Source organism: Lagenorhynchus albirostris, chromosome 5 (assembly GCF_949774975.1).
Source record: "Lagenorhynchus albirostris chromosome 5, mLagAlb1.1, whole genome shotgun sequence".
NCBI classification, from domain to species: Eukaryota; Metazoa; Chordata; class Mammalia; order Artiodactyla; family Delphinidae; genus Lagenorhynchus; species Lagenorhynchus albirostris.
The window spans coordinates 8,332,764-8,343,002 of record NC_083099.1 but is presented as its reverse complement, the minus strand read 5'-3'; the positions used below and the strand labels follow the sequence as shown (position 1 = coordinate 8,343,002).

At 37.6% G+C, this 10,239-nt stretch overlaps 1 protein-coding gene and 1 pseudogene across 1 annotated transcript in view; one reads left to right on the top strand and one right to left on the bottom strand.

The window, feature by feature from the left end:
* Window positions 1-1,310, bottom strand: part of LOC132520357 (large ribosomal subunit protein eL31-like) — a 7,406-nt pseudogene extending 6,096 nt beyond the window's left edge.
* KCNH8 (potassium voltage-gated channel subfamily H member 8) overlaps window positions 1-10,239 on the top strand; it is a 384,891-nt gene that overhangs the window by 21,926 nt on the left and 352,726 nt on the right. The window lies entirely within an intron of this gene.

Below are 10,239 nucleotides of genomic sequence, written 5' to 3'. Positions count from 1 at the left end.
GATCTTAATCACATTATACCACTTCTATAGAAATGATGACTGCTGATTATAAATAGCTGTCCTGTATATAAAAGCACATACATGTGTATCGAGAGATAGATAGCTGTAAAGGAACTACAGTAAAAAATGCCTGCTAATAACTTTAAAATCTAACCATTTTCTGTGGATGAGTACTGTCTCTGTAAGTTGTTTTATATTGTTTCTAGCATGGTACCAGCTATAATATTAATAATGACAAAATTATCTTGTGATACGTTGAAGAGTTAATTATGATAAATCTAATTAATGACAATTAAATGACTTAATTTTGATAAATGATCTAAATTATGATACATTTTAAGGACCACATTTTCTCCATTATCCTGCTAATTAACAGAGAAAATTTTGCATAATTATAGATGAAAACAATCTCATTTATCTTAACAGAACTTTAGAACATAAATTCAAGGAGTTGTTTAGGCTGGAGGCCATTGTCTATATTGAGTATTTGCTCTACTGGAAATAGCCAGTTAAAGAGCATGGGGCTCTGCAAGCAGGGAATGAGGATATTCTAGATTAAGGGAGAACATTGCAGAGATGGAAAGTTCTAGAAAGATCTGAAAATGCTAAGATTGTGGTTATTAGAGCATTGAACATGCATTTACTGGGCGACCAAATGACTTTTTTCTTTCCTGAGATTCTTTTAGGACTGTTTTCTATCTTAAAAGTTACCAGAGAAATATTAGCTTGACTGAAATATACTGATTTTGAGCAGGCAGAATTATCGTGCTAAAGAAAAGTAATTTTTAAAAACATTATCTTTTGATTATTTAATTTTGTAACTTTATTTCAGACTATTCTAGTCCATGTATGTATGTGTATGTGAGCCTGTGATTGTGTGTGTGTGCATGACGTACAGTTGATCTTCATCATGTGCGGGAGTTACGTTCTCTAAAGTTGCCACGAATACTGAATTAGCAGATACTGAACAGTTGTCCTAGGGGAAGTACAGGGTGAGGTTCTACGGAGCCTCTGGTCACCACATTTTTGTCAAGTGATCAGTACGTAATTTTGTTTTTCAAAACCTTATTCGATACGTATTGTTGATTCATTAGCATTGAACTCATGACCGACAGCACTTTCACTCATGGCTGAACAAATGCATCTAATACATGTATTTCCTCTGGGAGACATGTCACAGCCCTCTCAGGCTTAGGGACACTAGCCAGCACTTCAGCACTACACAGGGAAGGGGGGTCATTGTAAACAGCAAAATCACCAACAGAGAGCACACACATGAGAAAAACGTGGCACGAACCAGACCATGAAAAGGGCTCTTGTTTACAGTATGAGACCTTAAACAAGAAGACAGAATCGCCCTGTCCTGCCTCAGATGGGAACATGACAGGTGACTCTGTGCAGGTCTGTGAATGACCGTGAAAGCACAGGTATTGATTTTGTGGTTACAAATACATTTTAATGAGTAAGAAATTCACAAATCAGGAATCCACAAGTAATGAAGATGGACTGTATAAGAATGCACCTGTGACATGTTTTGGTTAGTACAGGGTTGGAATTCTCTCTTGTTATGTTCTGTCTTTTAATTTATGATACTGTTACCGAACGCCAGTGTGCCCAATGCACAGTGAGGCCAAACAGACATAAACATCGGAGTTTGGAGCAGAGAAAGGTTTATTGCAGGGACACGCAAGGAGACGGGTGGCTTATGCCCCCAAAACCCCAAACTCCCTGAAGGGTTTCAGCAAATCACTTTTAAAGGCAAGGTGAAGGAGAGGTGTGGTTAGTTGTTGCAGACTTCTTGGTGTGGGAATCCTTTGTTCTTGCAGCTGTCCATGTAAGTCAGGTCATGATGTTTCCGTAAACTTCCAATAAGGCAAATGTTATTCTCTGTTCTTCAACTTTTCCCCTCTGTATGAATGGACTCTTAAAGGTCAGAGCCCTGAGGATAGGCTATCCTGTATATTTCAGGCTATAGGCAACATTCTTTTTACAAAAGGTGCAGAGCCAGCATGACTAAGCACAGGCAACAAAGCACAAGGGTTAAAGTAAGAGGAACAGATCTAAGATGGAGTCAGATTTGTTCTTCCCTGTTACAGTACTTGGTGGATAGCCAAGCGCATTCTGTACCTCCATGTGTTATCAGTCGTAGGCAAATATCTCTAAAGGCAATATGTATCATCTTCTATATACACGTGTGTCACATACCTGAGTATTTAAGCACAAGCATATTTAAGAACATGTGTATTACTTGTATATACGTACAGAGGCAGAGCAAGTGAGAGAGTGAGCGTGAAAGAGAGAGACGGTGAGAGAGTCCTGACATATTGATAACAGAAGAAAGTAATTTTTGAAAGTAATGAATGTCCTAATTATTCATGCATAAAAATTCTTTGAAGTACATAAAATTAATTTACCCTCTTCTGTTTATAGACAATTAAAATGAAAAGGCTTCGTAATTAATATAATCTTAATATTATTTTAGAAGACAGTTACTGTGAAGCCATCCATTTTCAGACATAGTTAATTCAGTTTTTGCCACACTTGTAGCTACTGAATTGGTGCTTGGCTTTGCTTTTTTTTCCCCTCCTTCTTAATATAAAAGTCAGTGGAATGTTTGCTTAGTATATTACCAACTCAATTCTTTGTTCATTTATCAAACTTAATTTATGCCTTCTAGTAACACTGAATAGCACAGGAAAGTAAATATAGTAATCAGGTGGCCTTTTCGGGGAAATTCTGCATTCGATTGTTAATAAGATCTAGAATTGAGGCCTCTTGGAACTAAATTCTCTAGGTTTGTATTATATTTTGTACTTAGAGATTTTTCATGGCCATACTTTGGGATCACAGAAATACTTGTTCATTTTAATTTTTTGTCTGTTTAAAAACTAATTGGGAATAGGGAATAAAAAATGGGTGCACTGTCCATCCCCTAATCTTTAGGCTCTAACTCAATACCTCAAACATCAGTTCAACAAATACTAATGCAGATCACTGTGCTACATATTGTTGAGAGAGTGGCTGAAATCGAGGGATGAATCTTCCCTCTCTCAGGACACTCTATAGGGAGGGAGAGGCAAGACTGGTGTGACTAGAACACAGTGTAGAGTGGAAAGGTTATCCAGGAACTAGCAACAAGGACTATGAATTGATAAACGAGGCTGATGTTGAAGGAGAACAGAAAAGAGAGCATTTAGACTGGGATGGATATTCCAAGTGGCATCTGTTAGGTAAGAAGAGAGAGTGTGGTTCTTCAGCAGATCTTGCTGGAGCCGGGCATTCCTGAAGGTAAATCGTGGTGTGGCAAATTTTCGCAAGGCTGCAGTGGTGATTGGGATGTAATGGTTCAGGTCTTTGAAACAAGGTAATATGGTAGGACTTTAATAAATAGACAATAAAGAGCTATTGCAAAATATTGAGCTAGTAAACTCAGAGCCTCAAATTCCCTCTAGCAATGGCATTTAGAAAGATTAGAAGAGATGAGATATTAGTGGCAATGGAACTTGTTAGGAATTGTGTGAGTGGTAACAGGAGACCTGAAACAGAGAAGGAGATTTGAACTAGGAAGATGGAGATGAATGTGAGCGACATTGTCGAGAAAGAATATATATATATATTTTTTCTTTTTGCAGTATGCGGGCCTCTCACTGCTCTGGCCTCTCCCATTGCGGAGCACAGGCTCCGGATGCGCAAGCCCAGGGGCCATGGCTCACGGGCCCAGCCACTCCGCGGCATGTGGGATCTTCCCGGACCGGGACACGAACCCGTGTCCCCTGCATCGGCAGGCTGACTCTCAACCACTGCGCCACCAGGGAAGCCCAGAATATGTTTTTAATGTAGGAAATACTGTTCATTTGACTGAAGAATTCTTTGCCCCAAACACTGAGTTTTTGTCGAGAATTTACTGCTAAAGGTTGTTGTTCAGGTTTTATATGGAGTGGGGAAATGTTTATTATTTGTTTCTCTGCAGTTTTGCAAGTTGTACTTATCTGTGATATTAATCAGATATTGTATATGAATGATCCATTTTTGAGTAACAGGGACAAAATAAACTTGCACTTAATATATTTAGTAGTGAAGCTTTAGAAATATCCCTATTAAAATTTGGAGTGGACTTCCCTGGTGGCGCAGTGGTTAAGAATCCACCTGCCAATACAGAGGACACAGGTTCCATCCCTGGTCTGGGAAGATCCCACATGCCGTGGAGCAACTAAGCCTGTGTGCCACGACTACTGAGCCTGTGCTCTAGAGAAGCCACCACAATGAAAAGCCCATGCACTGCCACGAAGAGTAGCCCCCGCTCCCCGCAGCTAGAGAAAGCCCGCACGCAGCAACGAAGACCCAAGGCAGCCAAAAATAAATAATTAAAAAAATAATTTGGAGCTAGTCAAGAATCCAACTGTTACCTCTTTTTTAAAAATACTGTACCAGAAGTTCTAGTCAACATAATATAATAATAAAAAGAGAAACAAAATACACAAATTAGAAGAGGTTAGAGATCATCGTCTATGTAGGAAGCCCTAGGGAATGTAAATACTGTGAGAACAAAGAATACACAAGATTATGTTGAAGAATAACAACAAAGTTTGGAGACCAGTTCTACCAGCTGGCAAGATTCATTATTTATTAAATTACCATAAGTGTATAACCAGGCAATGTGCAGGCATAACAAAAATGACCAGTGGAATGGAGTACAGAACAATGAAACAGATCTAGGTATGTATAAAAACCTTATACAGGGAACTATACTCAATATTCTGTAATACCTATAAGGGAAAAGAATCTGAAAAAGACAATCTATCCATCTATATCTATATCTGAATCACTTTGCTCTACACCTGAAACTAACACAACATTGGAACCTAACTATACTTCAATAAAAAATTATCAAGCCCTAAAAAGAAAATAGGGCAGAGTTGACATTACAAATGAATTGGGAAAGGGTGAGCTAACCCTTAAATTCTAAGCGGACTAAAGACTTAGATAAATAAGTCACAAATCATGAAATATAGGAGGATACCTTTCTGATCATAGAAGGGAAGCATTTAAAAATACACAGAGACAACTGACAAAGGATTAATCTCCAAAATATACAAGCAGCACATGCAGCTCAATATCAAAGAAACAAACAACCCAATCAAAAAATGGGCAGAAGATCTAAATAGAGATTTGTCCAAAGAAGATGTACAGATTGCCAACAAACACATGAAAGGATGCTCAACATCACTAATCATTAGAGAAATGCAAATCAAAACTACAATGAGGTATCACCTCACGCCAGTCAGAATGGCCATCATGAAAAAATCTACAAACAATAAATGCTGGAGAAGGTGTGGAGAAAAGGGAACCCTCTTGCACTGTTGGTGGGAATGTAAATTGATACAGCTACTATGGAGAACAGTATGGAGATTCCTTAGAAAACTAAAATTAGAACTACCATATGACCCAGCAATCCCACTACTGGGCATATACCCAGAGAAAACCATAATTCAAAAAGACACATGCACCCCAATGTTCATTGCAGCACTATTTACAATAGCCAGGTCATGGAAGCAGCCTAAGTGTCCATCGACAGATGAATGGATAAAGAAGATGTGGCACATATATACAATGGAATATTACTCAGCCATAAAAAGAAATGGAATTGAGTCATTTGTAGTGAGGTGGATGGACCTAGAGTCTGTCATACAGAGTGAAGTAAGTCAGATAGAGAAAAACAAATACCATGTGCTAACACATATATGTGGAATTAAAAAATAATGGTTCTGATGAACACAGGAGTAAAGACACAGACGTAGAGAATGGACTGGAGGGCATGTGGAGGGGGAAGGGTAAGCTGGGACGAAGTGAGAGAGTGGCATGGACATATACACACTACCAAGTGTAAAATAGATAGCTAGTGGGAAGCAGCCACATAGCAAGGGGAGATCAGCTCAGTGCTTTGTGACCACATAAAGGGGTGGGATAGGGAGGGTGGGAGAGAGATGCAAGAGGGAGGAGATATGGGATGTATGTATATGTATAGCTGATTCACTTTGTTATACAGCAGAAATTAACACACCATTGTGAAGCAATTATACTCCAATAAAGATGTTTAAAAAAAATACACAAAGAGCATGAACTATAAAAAAGTTTGACAAATACAATTAAAGTAAAAATTTAAATTATTGAACAACAACAACAACAACAACATCTCCCACAAACATAGTTGAAATGCAGGCTACAGAGTAGAAGTAGGTATTTGCCACATATGTGACTGACAAAGGATCACGTACAGAATTTAGAAGAACTCCTATATTCATCTAAAAAAGAAACGGGTCAAGACAAGTCAGAGAGGAGGAAACTCTTATGGTAAGTCAACAGAAGAAAGAAAAAGGGAAAGATGGCCCAACCTCACTAGTAACCAAGAAAATGCAAATTAAAATTTACATCTATATGGTTAGTATAAACTTTGAAAATGTGTATATAACATGTATTGGCAAGAATTTGGAAAAGCAGGTTTTAAATATGCTTATATTACTCTGAGTTGAAACAGGTTTTAAATATGCTTATATTACTATGAGTTCTAGTAGCTCTCTGGAAGAGCAATTGGACAAGTTATAGTACACTTGAACATGAGGCTGCTTTTTAACAGAGCTATGCCACTTTTCAAAATATGTTCTAGAAAATAACCCACTACTAGTGCATAAAGAGGTAGGTCCAGAATGCTTGTTGCATCATTATTTATAATAGTAAAATTTACTATAAATTGATACGGAAATTCTGGATGTAATCAGATAATGAACTAAACACCTATGAAGAGGAACCATTTGTAACATGGAAAAATCTCAAAAACACAGTCTTGAGGGGAAAAAAGGCAAGTGTGTCATTGCTCATATAAAGTTTAGAAATATATAAAAATATATTATTAACAGACATATCTATACGGTAATATCAATAGTATAATAATAGGCATGGGAATGATAAACACCAGGTGAGGGTAGTGAATACAGCTGGAGAAGAAGAGGTGGAATTAGGATACAGAAGTGCTCCAACTGTATATCTAATATTTTTACCCAATATAACTGAAAGCAAAAATGGAATATGTTGAAATTTAATAAAACTGGTTCAGGGATACAGGGACATGTCATTCTCTATAACATTCTAGACAGTAATGATATTTCATTGAAAAATGGTGTTAAATAAAGTCCACCAGTATTGTTGCTGATGCAGGACTTCTCAGAACCTTTATTAAGCTAAGATGTACTAAGAGGCAAATGTAGTGTGCAGTGCTCCTCAAACATATTTGCCCAGGGAATGAATTTTGAAGGCATATATTGAGACACTAGATTATTGAAGGACAGGTAGACGAAATGCAAATCTAGAGATGGACAATGCTGTGGCATTCTTTTTCAATGCAAGTCCATTAGGTCTTCAAGCATCTGCCTTGTGGTCAAAATATTTAACCAAAATGGGTGAGGCTTTGTTAAATATGGTTTAGTTTTGGGGGGTTTAATGGAAAAGCTATTCAAACTTTTGCCATAAAATATCTGTAGAATTTAAAAGATTTCAATAGGTAGTTTACAGTTTTACTGAGTCTAATTTACATTCCATGAATTTTTTTCTGAGTGTACAGTTAAGTGATTTTTTGTTTAATGTACAGAGTTTTGCCACCATCGCCAAGGTCTAGTTTTAGAGCATTTCTGTCACCCCCAGGCAACAACTGATTTGCTTTCCGTCTCCATAAATTTGCCTTTTCTGGATATTTCATGCAAATGAAACCATACAGTATGGAGTCATTTAAATCTGCCTTCTTTCACTTAACATAATGTTTTTGAGGTGCATCCATGTTGTAGTATGTGTCAGTAATTTGTTCCTTTATATTGCTGAATGGACTACTGTCCAGTGCCTGGATATACTATGTTTGGTTTATCCATTCACCAGCTGACGGTCATTTGAATTGTTTCTAGATTTTGGCTGAGTATCGATGCTATGAAATTCTCGTACAAGTCTTTTGTAGACATGTGTTTTTATTTCTCTTGGGTAGATTCATAAGAGTGGAATTGTTGGGTCATTGAACATTTATGTTTAACGTCTTATACTGCCAAACTATTTTTAAAGTGTTTGCGTCACTGCACATTTTTACCAGTAATGTATGAGAGTTCCTGTTTCTCCACATCCTTGCCAAAACTTATTACTGTCTGTGTTTTGATTATAGCCATTAAGTGGCTGTGTTGTGGTACCTCAGTGTGGTTTTAATGTGCATTTTCCTAATGACAAGTGATATTGAATGCCTTTTCATGTACTTATTAGCTATTTGATGTCTTCTTTGGTGAAATGTCTATTCAAGCCTTTTGCCGCATTTTAAATTGGATTATTACTATAATTTATTGAGTTATAAGAGGTATAGTCTGGATACAAGTCCTTTACCAGATATAAGATTTGCAAATTATTTTTCAAATGAAAAATAATTTCATTTTTGAAATTATGAAAGAATTTAATTTCAAGTTGGGCTTTATTTTCATGTGTATCATATTTCATGTGTATCATATTTCACATGAAATATGAAATATGATACACAGATATTTCATGTGTATCATATCTCTCCCATGATCATAATTTGGACAGTAAAAGAGGATCATTATTACTGTAGCTGATACTTTAGGTAGTCAGAATTTTTGTGCTTCTATAATTTATTTGCCCTTTTTCTTTTTAAAGGCGATTTAAATCTAATGAAAAACATTGATTCAGACTTATTAGAAGTCATGCATTCCAATTACCGGTGATTCTGTCAAAGTAATTATATTTACTCTCCACATTTATCCAAAAATATAACCATTATTCAAAACATTCTTTGAGGTTTTCTCATGGTTTGCATTCTGAGTGAGCTGAACCCCCTGCATGCAATGTACGTACACAAAGTCACACGCGCTTATTCTCTCTGCTTCAGACTCTAAGTTCACATTTTGCCAATTGCAGATAGTAGTTGCGCAAACTCCAGTGGCAAGATTAGCATCTCATGGAAAATGGGATTTAGTGAGACAATAATAAAAAGTACTCCTAAATATGCTTTAAAAAAACAACAGTAAATAACAATTCTAGACGTTAAATGTGTCTAAAGGAACTAGATTCATCAGCATGGAAATTTGCTGGGGCAGGTGACTGTCCTGAATCACCTTTGCAGCCTGTCTGGGAGACATTGCTGCATTGATACAACCCAGTTGGGTGCATTCTCTCACGGTGGTTTTATTTTTTGCAGACTGCTCCTCTTAAAAAAAGAAAAAAAAAAAAAAGCTTTGCAAGTCACCCTTACTGGCTTGAAATGAATGTCCTTTACACTTGAATATGCCTTTTGTTTCATTTTCAAAAGTCTCTCCAAAAGAAAACCTTGTATAAACACCTGGCATTTCACAAATTATTGTGTTGCTTAAGGGCACCTTTCCTGGGCCTTGTCTTTTATTCATATATTGAAAGGGCAGAGCATAAACAGATCACTTTTGTGTGCTCGCCCCTCACATGATGCAAGTGGTGGGGCAGGGAGAATAATATTCTTTGATGTGTTCTTCTTATTCTGTTGAAGGATACATTTGAAAAAGGAAAATTCATAACTTTCATACAGATGTAAAATAAACATGTGTTAAAGATTTCATTTAACCTATTTTCAAAAAGGGCAGTATGCAGATGTTGCAGTGTTCGAAGGAGAAGTCAAAGAATCTCTAACTGATATGGAACAAAGAGATGTTGAAATGAATTTACAAGAAGAGGCGTAACTGGCTTTTTCCGTGGTGGGGTGGAGAGGAGACGGGGGACAATGCATGGCATTTCATTGGAGACATCCAGTACATTTTTTTGCTTATTCCAAATTTCTGTACAGTCTTAATCAGGGGTTGTCATTTTTTTTCTGTAATGTGCCAGATAGTAAATATCTTAGGTTGACAGTCCTATGGTCTCTCACTCTACTCTGCTGTTGTAACATGAAAGCAGCCATAGACAATATGTGAACAAAAGGGCATGATGGGGGACTTCCCTGGTGGCGCAGTGGTTGAGAGTCCGCCTGCCGATGCAGGGGACGTGGGTTCGTGCCCCGGTCCGGGAAGATCCCACATGCCGCGGAGCGGCTGGGCCCGTGAGCCATGGCCGCTGAGCCTGCGCGTCCGGAGCCTGTGCTCCGCAACGGGAGAGGCCACAACAGTGAGAGGCCCGCGTACCGCCAAAATACAAACAAAAAAGGGCATGATGATATTTGAATAAAACTTTATC